Consider the following 12,460-nt stretch of genomic DNA (forward strand, 5'->3'; position numbering starts at 1 on the left):
AGTACCAATAGTGCTGAGGTTGAGAAATCCTGCTGTCATCCTTCTGCATCACTTTATTGTTTCTCCACCCATTCTAGATTCTCAACAAACACACGTGTCGGTAAAGGTGGCCTTATGGTTGGTTAACACGGACTTTCATCCCTGAGAGATCTGAGCCCCATTTGATGTGCTCATAACAGAAACCGTTATGGTTTCTGTACAAGTACACTCAGTTGAAACTGGATGTGGGACTACCGAGAGATGTTCCAAAGAGTCACGAGTACCGAATGCAATTCTCAACTTTCCATTAAGAGGCTGAATGGCCTCCTCAAGGACTGGCATGGTTCTGGGGCTCAGCATTAATTCTCTGTTGCTAGAAGGTCAGACATTCAACTGGAGCAGTGGGTAGGTTAATTTGAGTGGGAGGAAGCTCTGGCTGTAGGGCCCATATGCAGCCTATGGATTGCTGTGGGCCTCAAATGGCCTTTTTGGTTATTGATCACAATGGTTACTTCTGGCCATTTGCTGTCCCATCATCAGAAGCTCAGTCTTTTCTACCATGAACTAGTAACATTCCGGGAGCTGGTTGTTTTTGTTTTTTTTTAATGACAGCTTTTTACAATATATTGTATTTCATCTTCATGAAATGTGCAATTCAGTGTTTTTAGTCCCTTCATAAAACTGGACAGCCATCGTAATGATCTGGTTTTAGAACACTCTCATCATTGCCAAATAGAACCCTATACCAATTAGCAATAATATTCTATAACCTCCAGTCCTAGGTAACAATTAATTTTTTCTGTCTCTAGGATTTGCATATTCTAGAAATATCATATTAATAGAGTCTCATAATATATGGCATGTATGTTTGGCTTCTTTCACTAAGCATTTTTAAGGTTTATCCATACTGTAGCATGAATTGGTACTTCATTCCTTTTTATTTAGAATTAATATTTCATTATATAAACAAAATTTCATTTATCTATTCACCAGTTAATGGACATTCAGGTTGTTTCTACATTTTGGCTGCTATAAATAATGCTGCTATAAACACTTTTGCACAAAATTGTATGTGAATATGTGAAGTCTGTCCAGAAAGTATCCAGCCATGTACTATAAAATATAGAAACATTTATTGAAGAAGTTACAAGATACGAGAAACATTGTACATGGGACAATGATACCTCAGTCTCCTTCAAAGAAGTCACCTTGGACCCTCACACAGTTCTCCCAGTCACCATTAGCTTCCCTATTATATTTTCCTGGATCTCATCAACTGTCTGAAATCTCTTCTTTTTCAAAGGTGATTTTAGTTTTGGGAAAAGCCAACTGTTGCTGGGCACCAAATCTTGGCTGTAGCGGGGCTGAGTCACCTGGGTGATTTGATGTTTCTCCAAAAAACTCTGTATGAGATGTGATGCATGAGTGGGCACATTGTGATGAAGCTGCTAATCACCAGTTGCCTGTAGCAGCAGCTTTCTGAATCATCCAAATAGTTTCCATGGATAAGTGATTAAGCTTCATGCAAAATTTGATGCAGATTCATTGCTCTACTTGCTCAGTCATTTTGAATGTGATGGCAACACAGTATGTTTACTCAGTGGCATTGACCACCCCCACTGACTAGTACAGTGAAGTCATCATTGTTCAAATATGAGCATTCCAGCCCATGCTCCTTGGCTGCCAGGTTACATCGATGTTGTGCAAACCATTCTCATTACCTTAACAATGGTTGGACTTCATCTGGGCAGTCCTCATATGTCTTCAATTCTATATACCAAGAAGAGGAATTGCTGGGTCATACTGTGATACTACATTTAACATTTTGAGGAACTATCAAGTTATACTCCAAGGAAAATGCAATCTTGTTTACAATCTCAACAAGTTTGAAACTTTTAATTTCTCAGCATCACCAACACTCATTTTCTGTCTTTTTAATTTTAACCATCTTAGTAGGTGTTTCAATTTTGGTTTTGATTTATTTTCCCCTAATGATTAATAATGTTGAACATATTTTCAAGTGTTTATTGATGTCTTTATCTTCTCTGAAGAAGTATCTATTCAAATTACTTGCCCACTTAAAAAATTGATTATTTGACTTACTATTTTTGATTTGTTTAATAGAATTTCCCTCCTCATTAAGTTTTCTTGGAAGCATTTTAGAAACCAATTGACCACAAATATGAGAGTTTCTGTGTTGCCAGTTCTATTTCATTAATCTATATATTCCTATCCTTTCACTAGTAGCATACTGTTTTTATTACAGTAGCTGTGTAGTGAGTGGTAAATCAGAAAGTGTGAGTCTTACAATATTGTTATTATTTTGTAAAAATTGTTTTGGCTATTCCAGCTCCCTGGCAAATCCATAGGTGTGACATTTAGTATCAGTTTTGTCATTTTTTTAAAAAAGCACCTAGGATTTTAATTGAGATTAAATTGACACTGTAGATTAATGCAGAGAGTAACATCATATTAAGAATATTGTCATTCTCGCATTTTTCAAGGGAGTTTTATAGTTATCAGTGTATAATTCAAATTATAACAGTCTTCATTAGTTGTACATTGATATAATTTGTTGTTATACCACACATCTCTGACTCTCCCTTTTTTTTCTTTTTCTCAAACCTATCTTCAAGTTCACTAATCCTATTTTCTGCTAATTCAAAACTGATGCTCAGTACTTGTAGTCAGTTTTTCACTTCGTTTTTTAAATTTTTAATTTTGAAATTTCTATTTGGTTATTTTCATAATTATAATCTCTTATTGATACACTCCAGTTAATCCATCAATGTTTTTTTGCTTTCCTTTAAGTCTTAGTCATGATTTTATATAGTTTCTTAAAAATACTTGAAAGAGCTATTTTAAAGTCTTTGTCTAGTAAGGCTAACATCTGTGCTACCTCAGGGACAGTTTCTATTGATGGATTTTTTTTCCTGTTTATTTACGTTTAATGATTTTTTTTTGTTGAAAAATGTGCATTTAAGTATTACAACATAACAGCTCTGAAAATCAGGTCACACACCTCCCCAGGGTTTTTTGTTGCTGTTTCTTTAGTGACTTTCTTTGTATAAATTAATAAGGTATGTATTTTTATTATGTGTGCACAATGAAGTATTTTTTCAGTTAGCTTATTGGTCACCTAATAATTGAAAAAATATTTCTAGAAATATATATAATTTTATTTATTTATTATGTCTTAAGGCCTTGAACCAGAAATTCCAGTCTTTGCTGAAAGGCTTTGTGTTTGTTTTGGTGGATATGACTTTAATGCTGCAGTAAGCAGTTTAAAATTCTGCCTTGGCCTTTACTACCTGCTGGTAAAGAAACTTAGAGTGAGCCAGAGGTGAGAGAATAGGGCTTTCTTATATTCTTTCTGGGCATGTGCAGAGCCTGGAACCTGTGTATGGCCTTCTAGATCCCCATAAATGTTCTGAAGCTTTTTGAAACCTCTATAGATATCATACTCCTCAGCTCTTCCTTTTAAATCATTTAATTACCCTCTTCTTACCCCCAACTGGTATTATTGCCTCAAGAAACTGTGATGTTAAGCGATTGCTACTGATTGTTTTTGACTGGGGATCAAAATGCCTTGGGGATAGGGCTGTTCATGAGTTCAGAGTCAAATCAGATAAAGACAAGATCTGAGAACATAGATGATCTGGGAGCTGCAAGACAGATCAAATATTGACAATTCTATGGGAACAGAGTTTTTTAGAGAAGCTTCAAATTTGTTTTACCTTCTCTAATGACTGCTAGGCTACAGATTTTAAAAAATATTTTGATTTTGAAGCTGTTGTTTTTAAGGTTACTATAGAGTCATGGAAATGGGAATGGGGATTTAGACAGGTTAAAATACCACAAAGTTCACTGTTGTTACCAAGATTCAGTTTTTTTCTTAAATAAATACTTTTTGAATTTTTTAAGCCTATGGTCAATTTCCAGGGCTATGAAAAAGCTGATTTTAAAAACTTGTGCTAGTGTTCTTATTGCTTTTATGGATGAGTAGATTTTCAGAAATCCATATTGCATTATTCTGGAAGTTATTTCCCCCATGAACAACTTTTTAAATGGTGCATTTAATAGTGCATTTTTTTCTGATGTAATGCCATATGGCCTACGCTATAATTCTGCTATTAGAATTTTTCTGAAGCTCTATATGGCTTCTTTATCTATCATAGACACATCAAATAGCTTGAGTTCTATGGGATTATATAACCCATGAGAAGGGTTGAGCATACTACAGGCTGACACCATTGCTAACCTTTCTTCCTTTGGCTGTATTCATATGTAACAACCTTAATATCACTTGATAAATGGGTTCAAACAGTATTCACAAGTATGGAGTATGTTTCCTCCAAAACTCAAAGAAACCTCCAAATTTTGTATTTCTTTCCTCATGGTAAGAAGTGAGAGATGCAATAACTTGTATATCACTTTGAAGGATATGTCCTAGAGTCCCCTAGTCTACTAGATCCCCAACAGCCTTATCGATGTATTAATCTCCTCAATCTTTATAAGGTTTATTTCACAACTTCTGAAGCACATACTTCCCTTGAGTGTATCCAGAATACTTGCCATCTCTTTTTCATTGAACTTGTTATGCATGATGTCATCAATACAGCCGACCAAAGTAATATTTTTTGGAAAGTGTCAGATAATTTAACCCTTTTAAATTATATTGTTACAAATCACAGTGGAGATAAAGGTCCCTGAGGCATGACCATGATTGTGTGCAGTTGGTTATTCTATGTGAATGCAAAATAATTTTGACCCTCCTTCTCTTGGAAGAGACAATTTGCTATGGCCCCTGGGCAATCCTACACACTCTTGATGGGTGTGCCAAGAATGCAAAGGCCTGAGTGCTCTTTGGCCTGGCCATTTCTCAGGGTAATGGTTGAGAAATGAGGTAATAAGACTTGCTTCCACCTATTACAATAATGGGAAATCTTCCAAGTTATTTATTTTCCTCCTGTAACAAAACCAATTGCAAGTGCACGGAACCTTGATGGCCTCTTTTATTTGATACTAGGGAACTGAAGAAAACCAGCTTGCAGCTCTGACTACTGCTTTTGTAATACAGACCTTTGTCTTGGAGCCATGAATCTTGTATCTTCTTCCAACATTGCAAGTGCTGAAACACAGCCTAACTTGTTACTTGTAAATAAGGCAAAATCCTGGATTCTGTAGTTTTTGAGTTTTGGCAATGAGAATGGGTTGCTGATAGATGCATGAATTTCTGGAATAGAAAGGATGAGTGCCAATGTGGGTTAGGTTAGGACATAAGAAAAAACACCACAAAATCTCATAGTTAATGCTCTTCCCCAGTGCTTGGGAGGGAGTAAAGGTCTCCCATGGTTTTACTTATTAATGAATATTTAGAGGCTGAATGAAGGGAGGTAAGATTGAAACTAGCCACATGCATGGTACCTGGGTTCATTTTCTTCCAAATGAAGGGAGGAAGAAATACTACAATGACAATGGGGAAGAAAGACCCAGGACCTTAATGAAAAGACAATGTGGTGCTAAGTTAAGGGGTCCCAACACTGGGACAAATGATGTCAACCAGTATGGGTCATTAACAAACTGTGACAAATTAAGACGTTAGTTTCCTTTCTCAGGAGACTTTTAAGACTATGTGGGTGGGTTTATAACCATCTATTCCTCCAATGTTCAATCAAAAACTAATGTCTCCTTGGCCCTACTATTACCAAAAAGAAGGACCAACCTGTTCTGTGATTTTTTTGAAGAGTGAAGACAGTATATCCTTTACTAAACACTCTTTCCAGTAAAATGAAAACAATGTGTTCAGGGGATTAGCTAACTGGCCCTAGTATCATTTTAGTGTCTCATGACAAATGACAGCTGCTCCTTTGAAGGGAGATGGAGCTCCTATTTTGCTGCCTGTTGCAGAGTTGTTGATTCAGGAGGGTCCTTAGCTCACAGAGTATTCCCTAAATGTCTGGACCTGGTTCACTGATGAGTCAGTGAACCTGACACTTGATGGTGTCCCCTGGGGCTGCTGCAGCTGTTAGCCTCAGTCTGGGCTGTACAGAACCAGAAGCAGGAGTGGTGATTCTACTCAGTGGGAAGAACTCAAGGCTGTTCTCACAGTTATGGCCAATATTCCTCTTTATAGCTTTACTGACTCTTGTGCTGTTGCCAATGGCCAAGCCATTTGTTCAGTCACTTGAAAAACCACAGATGGGTAGACTAAAGACACCACAAACTGAAAACAAATCATGACTTTATATTTGGCAGTCTCTGTCAAATAGATGCCCATTGTAAGTATCCATTCTGCATCACCAAGTTGCTGATCATGCCTGCATTGCTCAAATTGCTGCCTTGCCACATGAATTGGTCATCACACTGGACATGGTCATGCATTACCATCAGGCTCTGGGGGTTTGTGTTTTATAAAGAAGCTACCATGCTATGTTTGTGGCTTCTCTGATAACTCATTTGTCTCATGATGAAGAGCTTGTTGACTTTCCTGGCTCCTGGCATATTGTAGATGTTGGAGTTTTGATTTTCCTCACCCCCTGAGGGTGACCAATGATGCTACAATGCTTCAAACAGGATTTTATGGTTATAATACTGTGGTCCAATTATACCATTTGGACCATTAAAACTAATCTGTTTCATGATTTTTGCTTTTGAGCCTTCTATGATATGACAATGATATTCCCTTTGTCATGAAGGCCACCCACCAATAGACCAATGGTCAACATATTTGATGGACATCCCGTGCTCCCTACTATTTATAGATTTTGAATATGGTTGAATATTGGAAGGATTTCTGACTCTACTACTCTTACCCTACCCAGTCTACCACCTCAATAAGGGTGTGAATGAATTCATACCCTTATAAAGATAGGTTAATTCTGACTGATTCTTGGGTAATAATCAGGAAAAAATTCTAGGTGTGAATGGAGGATAATTGGATAAAAGTAAAGTTATAGGTACTGGGATTGGATACACTAATTTTGTGGTGGTTGAAGGACAACAAAACCCACTGGCACTGGAGGAAAGAATAATTTAGACCCTGGAATGTATGGAGGGCAGAGATGATTAATTTTCTTTGTCCTCCAGATGCAGCCCTGCTGCTCAAGTCAGGTAGCAGCTGCACCCAACCATCCAACCTGAGGCTAACTTTTTTGTATACATTCATGTGCTCTAAACACAAAACACTCAGGTGAACATAGCAGGGCTTGATCTGTTCTGTTGTGCCTGATGCCATCAACAGTAGATCCCCACCAAAAAGATACACAAACACAACTTTGTTTCTATCCAATTGATCATATGATCCTCTTGATGCCTGAGATAGCTTGGTTATGTCACATGTGGCTACCAAGTTTGCACATATTCAGTGATGCTGCACCTATATCTTAACAAAACCAGTGTAATGGTGATCAGAATCAAGTTTAACAACAACTTCTGAACCAGAGTGACTGAATAATGACTCTTTATGTTGTACATTTTGTGTGGGGAGAATGGGCCATGGACTGACTCTCCATTGGTGTTGGGGGTGCCTTGGGACTCATGTTTTGTTCTCTGTAGTTATTGGGAATTTCCAGCAGCCCTTCTGTCACATCTTGTTGATTAAGACAGTTGTACAGGTGCATCCAGATTCAAGGATCAATGTCATTATATGAAGTGAAAGATGAAACCTATATTGATGTATATTTTGGGAATATACAATCTATTATACTTTATAATTATGGAATTTTATTTTCACATCTACTGAAAGAGTCTTCAATGATTCCTCCATATCCCACTATTGATGCATGAAACATTTAAACCTGTAGAGAATTTTTATTAGTTTGAACCAAACTGATGACAATTGCCAGGAAGCAAAATCTATGGATTGAGAAAATGTTCTGAAAAATGGAAGTTTTGCAGCTTATTGTATACATTATAATCAAAGGAAGAGCTGTAAGGGGGATTACAGGAAATCCACTGATGGTTCTTTAGGAAGGTGAAGGGAAAGCAAAGTGGGGAAATCTCTGAGATTGGATAAAGAGTAAAAAAGAGAGTCTACTTTGCTGAGTACAGGATAGTTAACAATTAACATTTATATTACAGAGAGGTGGTATGTGGGGAATAAGGTAAGAGAGAGGTTCTATGTTAACAGAGAGGTCTTGTGCAGTGGATGTACCCTGAAGGGTCTGGAAAAGGGGGATTACTCACACATTTCAAGGAAATGCAAATAAAAAGAAAGAAGGACAACAGACAGGCTTACTAGTAAGGTAAAGATAGACCTTTGTCAAAGAAGCTACATGTGTAGGATGTGACTGCCTGCCATGACAATCTCTGCTTTGAATTAGAGATTTTTATGTTCTATCGGCCTATGTGGTTACCCTTGGTCTCTGAGTTTGTAAGGCTCACCATGTAGGCCTCCCCTGATCTTGTCAGGTTGGTATGTGGCCCCCTTTTTCTTCACATTACTGTAATGAATACACTTGTTTCAAATATGACTGTATTTAGATATTATTATGCTATTTATTCACATCTCTTATATTCCTTCTTTATTGAAATCAGCCTTGATATCTGAATGAAATATTTACATTATTAAGTCCTACCTCTTGGAGTGTACACTTTATATGAAAAAGATCTTATGTTGCTCCTAGGTGAATACGCAGAATCTAGAACATTATCAGATGTATACTAAGTACACAGTAAATGTTTATTGAATGAATAGCCCAAAGGTCATATGTCAGCTTTCAGTAAGCAGTCAACAGGTAAAGTGCATAGTCTAAGAAGCAAAATTGAAGGTAGGTAACAAGAGCCATTGATGGGTCAAGTAAGAAATTACCAAAGTTCAGGTAGCATGAACATTGCCATTAGGTCTTGAATCATTAAACTGCAGAAAAGATTATGTCTCACCTGGGACTGTTTTATTAGCCTCTCTATGTGTTCTGCAGTTTTAGTTCTCTGGTCTTGGTAATGTAAAGCACCATTTGACATTGAGCAATGATACAATGGCCAATGGGATTCCCATCTTTCACTAACACCTTAAATAAATGTGAAACATTTTGTGTCTATAATCATATGTAATTATCCTACACCCCCTACAGATAAATGTTAATAGTCTCATTTTTGATGATTTACTTATTCAGGCTCACTAGATTGTAACTGGCACAGACTTGATTCAAGCTCTTTATTGTTATTTTCTCCTTTAGCTCCATTGATTTGACCAATAATATTCCACCCACTCTGATCTACTGCAATTGTGAGGCAAAGACAAAACGCATCTTAGCCCTGTGCTTACCCATTGGTGGAATAAATAACTGTACAGACACAGAAATTTTTGTTGCACTAGAATAGTTATCTTAACAAAGAAAATATTTCCCATTGGATCGTTGATTGTAATAATAGTTGTATTGTCATAGTTTAAATAGCTAACATTTATCTAAATTTTACTACATGCTAAGCTGTTTTCTAATTTTTTTAGTGTACAATTTGTTAACATGAAAGAATATTTCATATCTTTCACTCAGTAATTAGAGATAAGGTTTAAAGCCCAAGTATTTCTGCAAATGTAATCCATTGATTCATGTCATGCTAAATCTTTCTTGTTTATCTGTTTCACAGAAATTCTTGTGCTTCCAGGTCAAATTTCTAATCTTCTTCACCAACTTTGGTGTACTGTGAGGGTTTCATTTTCTGAACGGACAGTTTTTTTTTCAGAGCAGTGTAAGAAAATGTTTTCTTTTTTTTTTATTGTTGTTCAAGTACAGTTGTCTCCATTTTCCCCCACCACTTCCGCTACCCCAGCCATCCCCATCTCCCACCCTCGATCCTACCCCTCTTTGGCTTTGTCCATGCATCCTTCATATACGTTCCCCCTTTTCACCCTATTATTCTCACCCACCCCTTCTTGAACTGACAGATTTTATAGTCTGTTTCACTTATTTGCTATTTACTATATTATTGACTTGTAAATGGATATTCATTACACTCAAATTTCTATTAAAAAACAACATATTTTTAATCTTTTGTACCAAGTGTGAATAACAAAAATGTTTGTGTATTTATTTTTTATGCATTATTTATTTTTATGTATGAAAATATGTTTTTGTCCTCTTGTTTCCCAATAGGAGGTAATTTGCAGAAAATATAAACAATGAAATAAAAATAAGATAAATAAGAATAGAAAAATATGAATCCTAGTAGAAAGTAGTGAATAGTTCAGGAAGTATAGTGCAAAGGAAATAAGTCCCTTTGGCTCCACTTACTCTGATGGTGAAAGAAAGGGAATCATAAGCATTCACCTGATTCACATTGAAGAAAACACATTAACTTTTTAGAGAAAGCAAATAATTTCTAGCACTAATCTTTAAATTTTTATCACAGAAGTGTCTTATGAGGACTCTGAGTAAATTAATAACTAATATCCTCAAAAACAGACCTCAGCACACCCAGTATGGCTTTTAAAATGGCATTTCTGTCTTCTCCTCAGAGACATGAAGGATTTGGTAAAACCAACCAATATAACGTTTATTTTTTTTAAAAAAAGTGATTGAGATTATTTCAATTTTCAGTTTTAAAATTTCATTTACTCTCATCCCTCTCAAAATAACTTATCATTGGGAAAAAATCTTGATAAATCAACCCACTTGACAAAACAAAACAAATTTAAAAAACCTGAACTCAGTTTTTCTTAAACAAGGCAATGAATGTTTTAAAAAATAGTAAACTTGTTTATTGAAAAAGAGAATATATTGAAAAGTGCACACATCCTAGGTGTTCACTAGAAGAACTGCCACAAACTGAACAGTTCAGGTAACCATGACCCCACCATGCAGTAGAACATTTCATGGCCTTTCAAGTCACCATTGCTCCCTACCCCCAAATAACCACTGTTCTATTTTAAATAGCATAGCTTACTTTTACTTATTTTTGAATTGTTTATAAAAGGAACCACACAGTTCATATTCATTTGTATCTGGCTGCTTTAGCTCAATATTATATTTGCAGTCCCCACAGCCAAACTTGGGTTGTGGTGTGTAGTAGTGATTCACTGATTTTCATTTCTGAATGGTATTCCATGTACAAATATACCACACTTTATTTTATACAATTCACATGCTAGTGAACACATGGGGTTTCTAGTTTGGGGCTATTGTAACTAACACAGCTTTGAATATTTTTATACAAGTTAGTTAGCCCATGTTGAAGAGAGATTGCTGGACCATCAGAGATGTGTGTGTCCAGTTTTGATAGATATCACTAGTTTTCTAAAGTGTCTGGACTAATTTACATGTCTATTAGTGGTACATGAAAATTCTAGTTGTTCAGTATTCATACTTGTTTCTGTCAGTCATTTAATTTGAATCATTCTGGTGGTACTCAGTGGTATCTCATTGTGGCTTTAATTTGCATTTCCCATGTATATAGTGAAGTTGACAGCTTTTTCTTAAATAGTGTTAAAAGTTACTAACAGTTATAGATGTAAACCCTACTTTTTTATCTTAATTTTTTATGTAAAAAAGTTTTTAATTTTAATAAAATCTAATACATCAATCTTTCCCTTTAAGTTATTGTTTCTTTTTTCTCTTTCTACACTAGGTTATGAAAAAAATGTATTTTGTTTTCTTGTAGAAGAATTAAAATTTACTTTTCACATTTAATCTACATAAAAACTTTTCATCACAACTGCATGAAGAATGAAGTAGTAACCAAATTAATAATGGTAAAAATATAAATAGTAGTAGTAATATCTGTCATTTCTGGTGTGCTAAATATTCTGGAATTTTAATCCTCATGATAATTCTGCAATGTAAGTGTTATTGTCTACAATTTAAAGTTAAGAAAATTGAAGCACAGGGTGGTTAAGTATCTGTTGTCCTTCTGATAATAAAAGATGAAGAGAGGCTTCAAATCCATCTCTGTTTCATTCTATAGACCACATACTTATTATGTCACCAGATTTTCTTCTAAGGATTTCTGTTGGTAGATTGTGTGCGAGAGCCTTAAAATCTGTGTACTCTAAAAGCAAAAACTCTAATTCCAGGAGAAAGAAATCAAGTGCATAAAATAAAAATAAAAAGCAACATGTAGTGGAAATTCTAAAGCAGCACATCAATGAAATCTGAAAATACATAAAGATGAAAATAATGCACTGTGAACTCAGAAGAAAAGAAGGTGGATCAAAGGAACTGGCAACAATAGAGCCTTACAAATGAAATCATTAATGTACTGTTCCAATCTACAAAGCATTGTTGAAAAGCAAGCAAGAAAGAGAAAAAAGCAGGGAAAATTGATGAAAGTCAAGGACATAAAATTCTGAGTGTTATCCATTTTATAGGTTATGTTTCTAAGTTCACACTCAAGAGGCTTTTTATTTCCTTGTTATTTCTTTGTTTTCATGTAGGTAGGCTCTCATCCAGATAGCGGAGATGGTGTTTTTTTTTTTTTATATCAGCTATTGTCAACACAACACAATAAAAAACTTCCCACTGATTAAATCAGAATATTTGCT

The sequence above is a fragment of the Phyllostomus hastatus genome, unplaced genomic scaffold (assembly GCF_019186645.2).
Source record: "Phyllostomus hastatus isolate PE091 unplaced genomic scaffold, TTU_PhHast_1.1 phas_contig_80, whole genome shotgun sequence".
Lineage (NCBI taxonomy): Eukaryota > Metazoa > Chordata > Mammalia > Chiroptera > Phyllostomidae > Phyllostomus > Phyllostomus hastatus.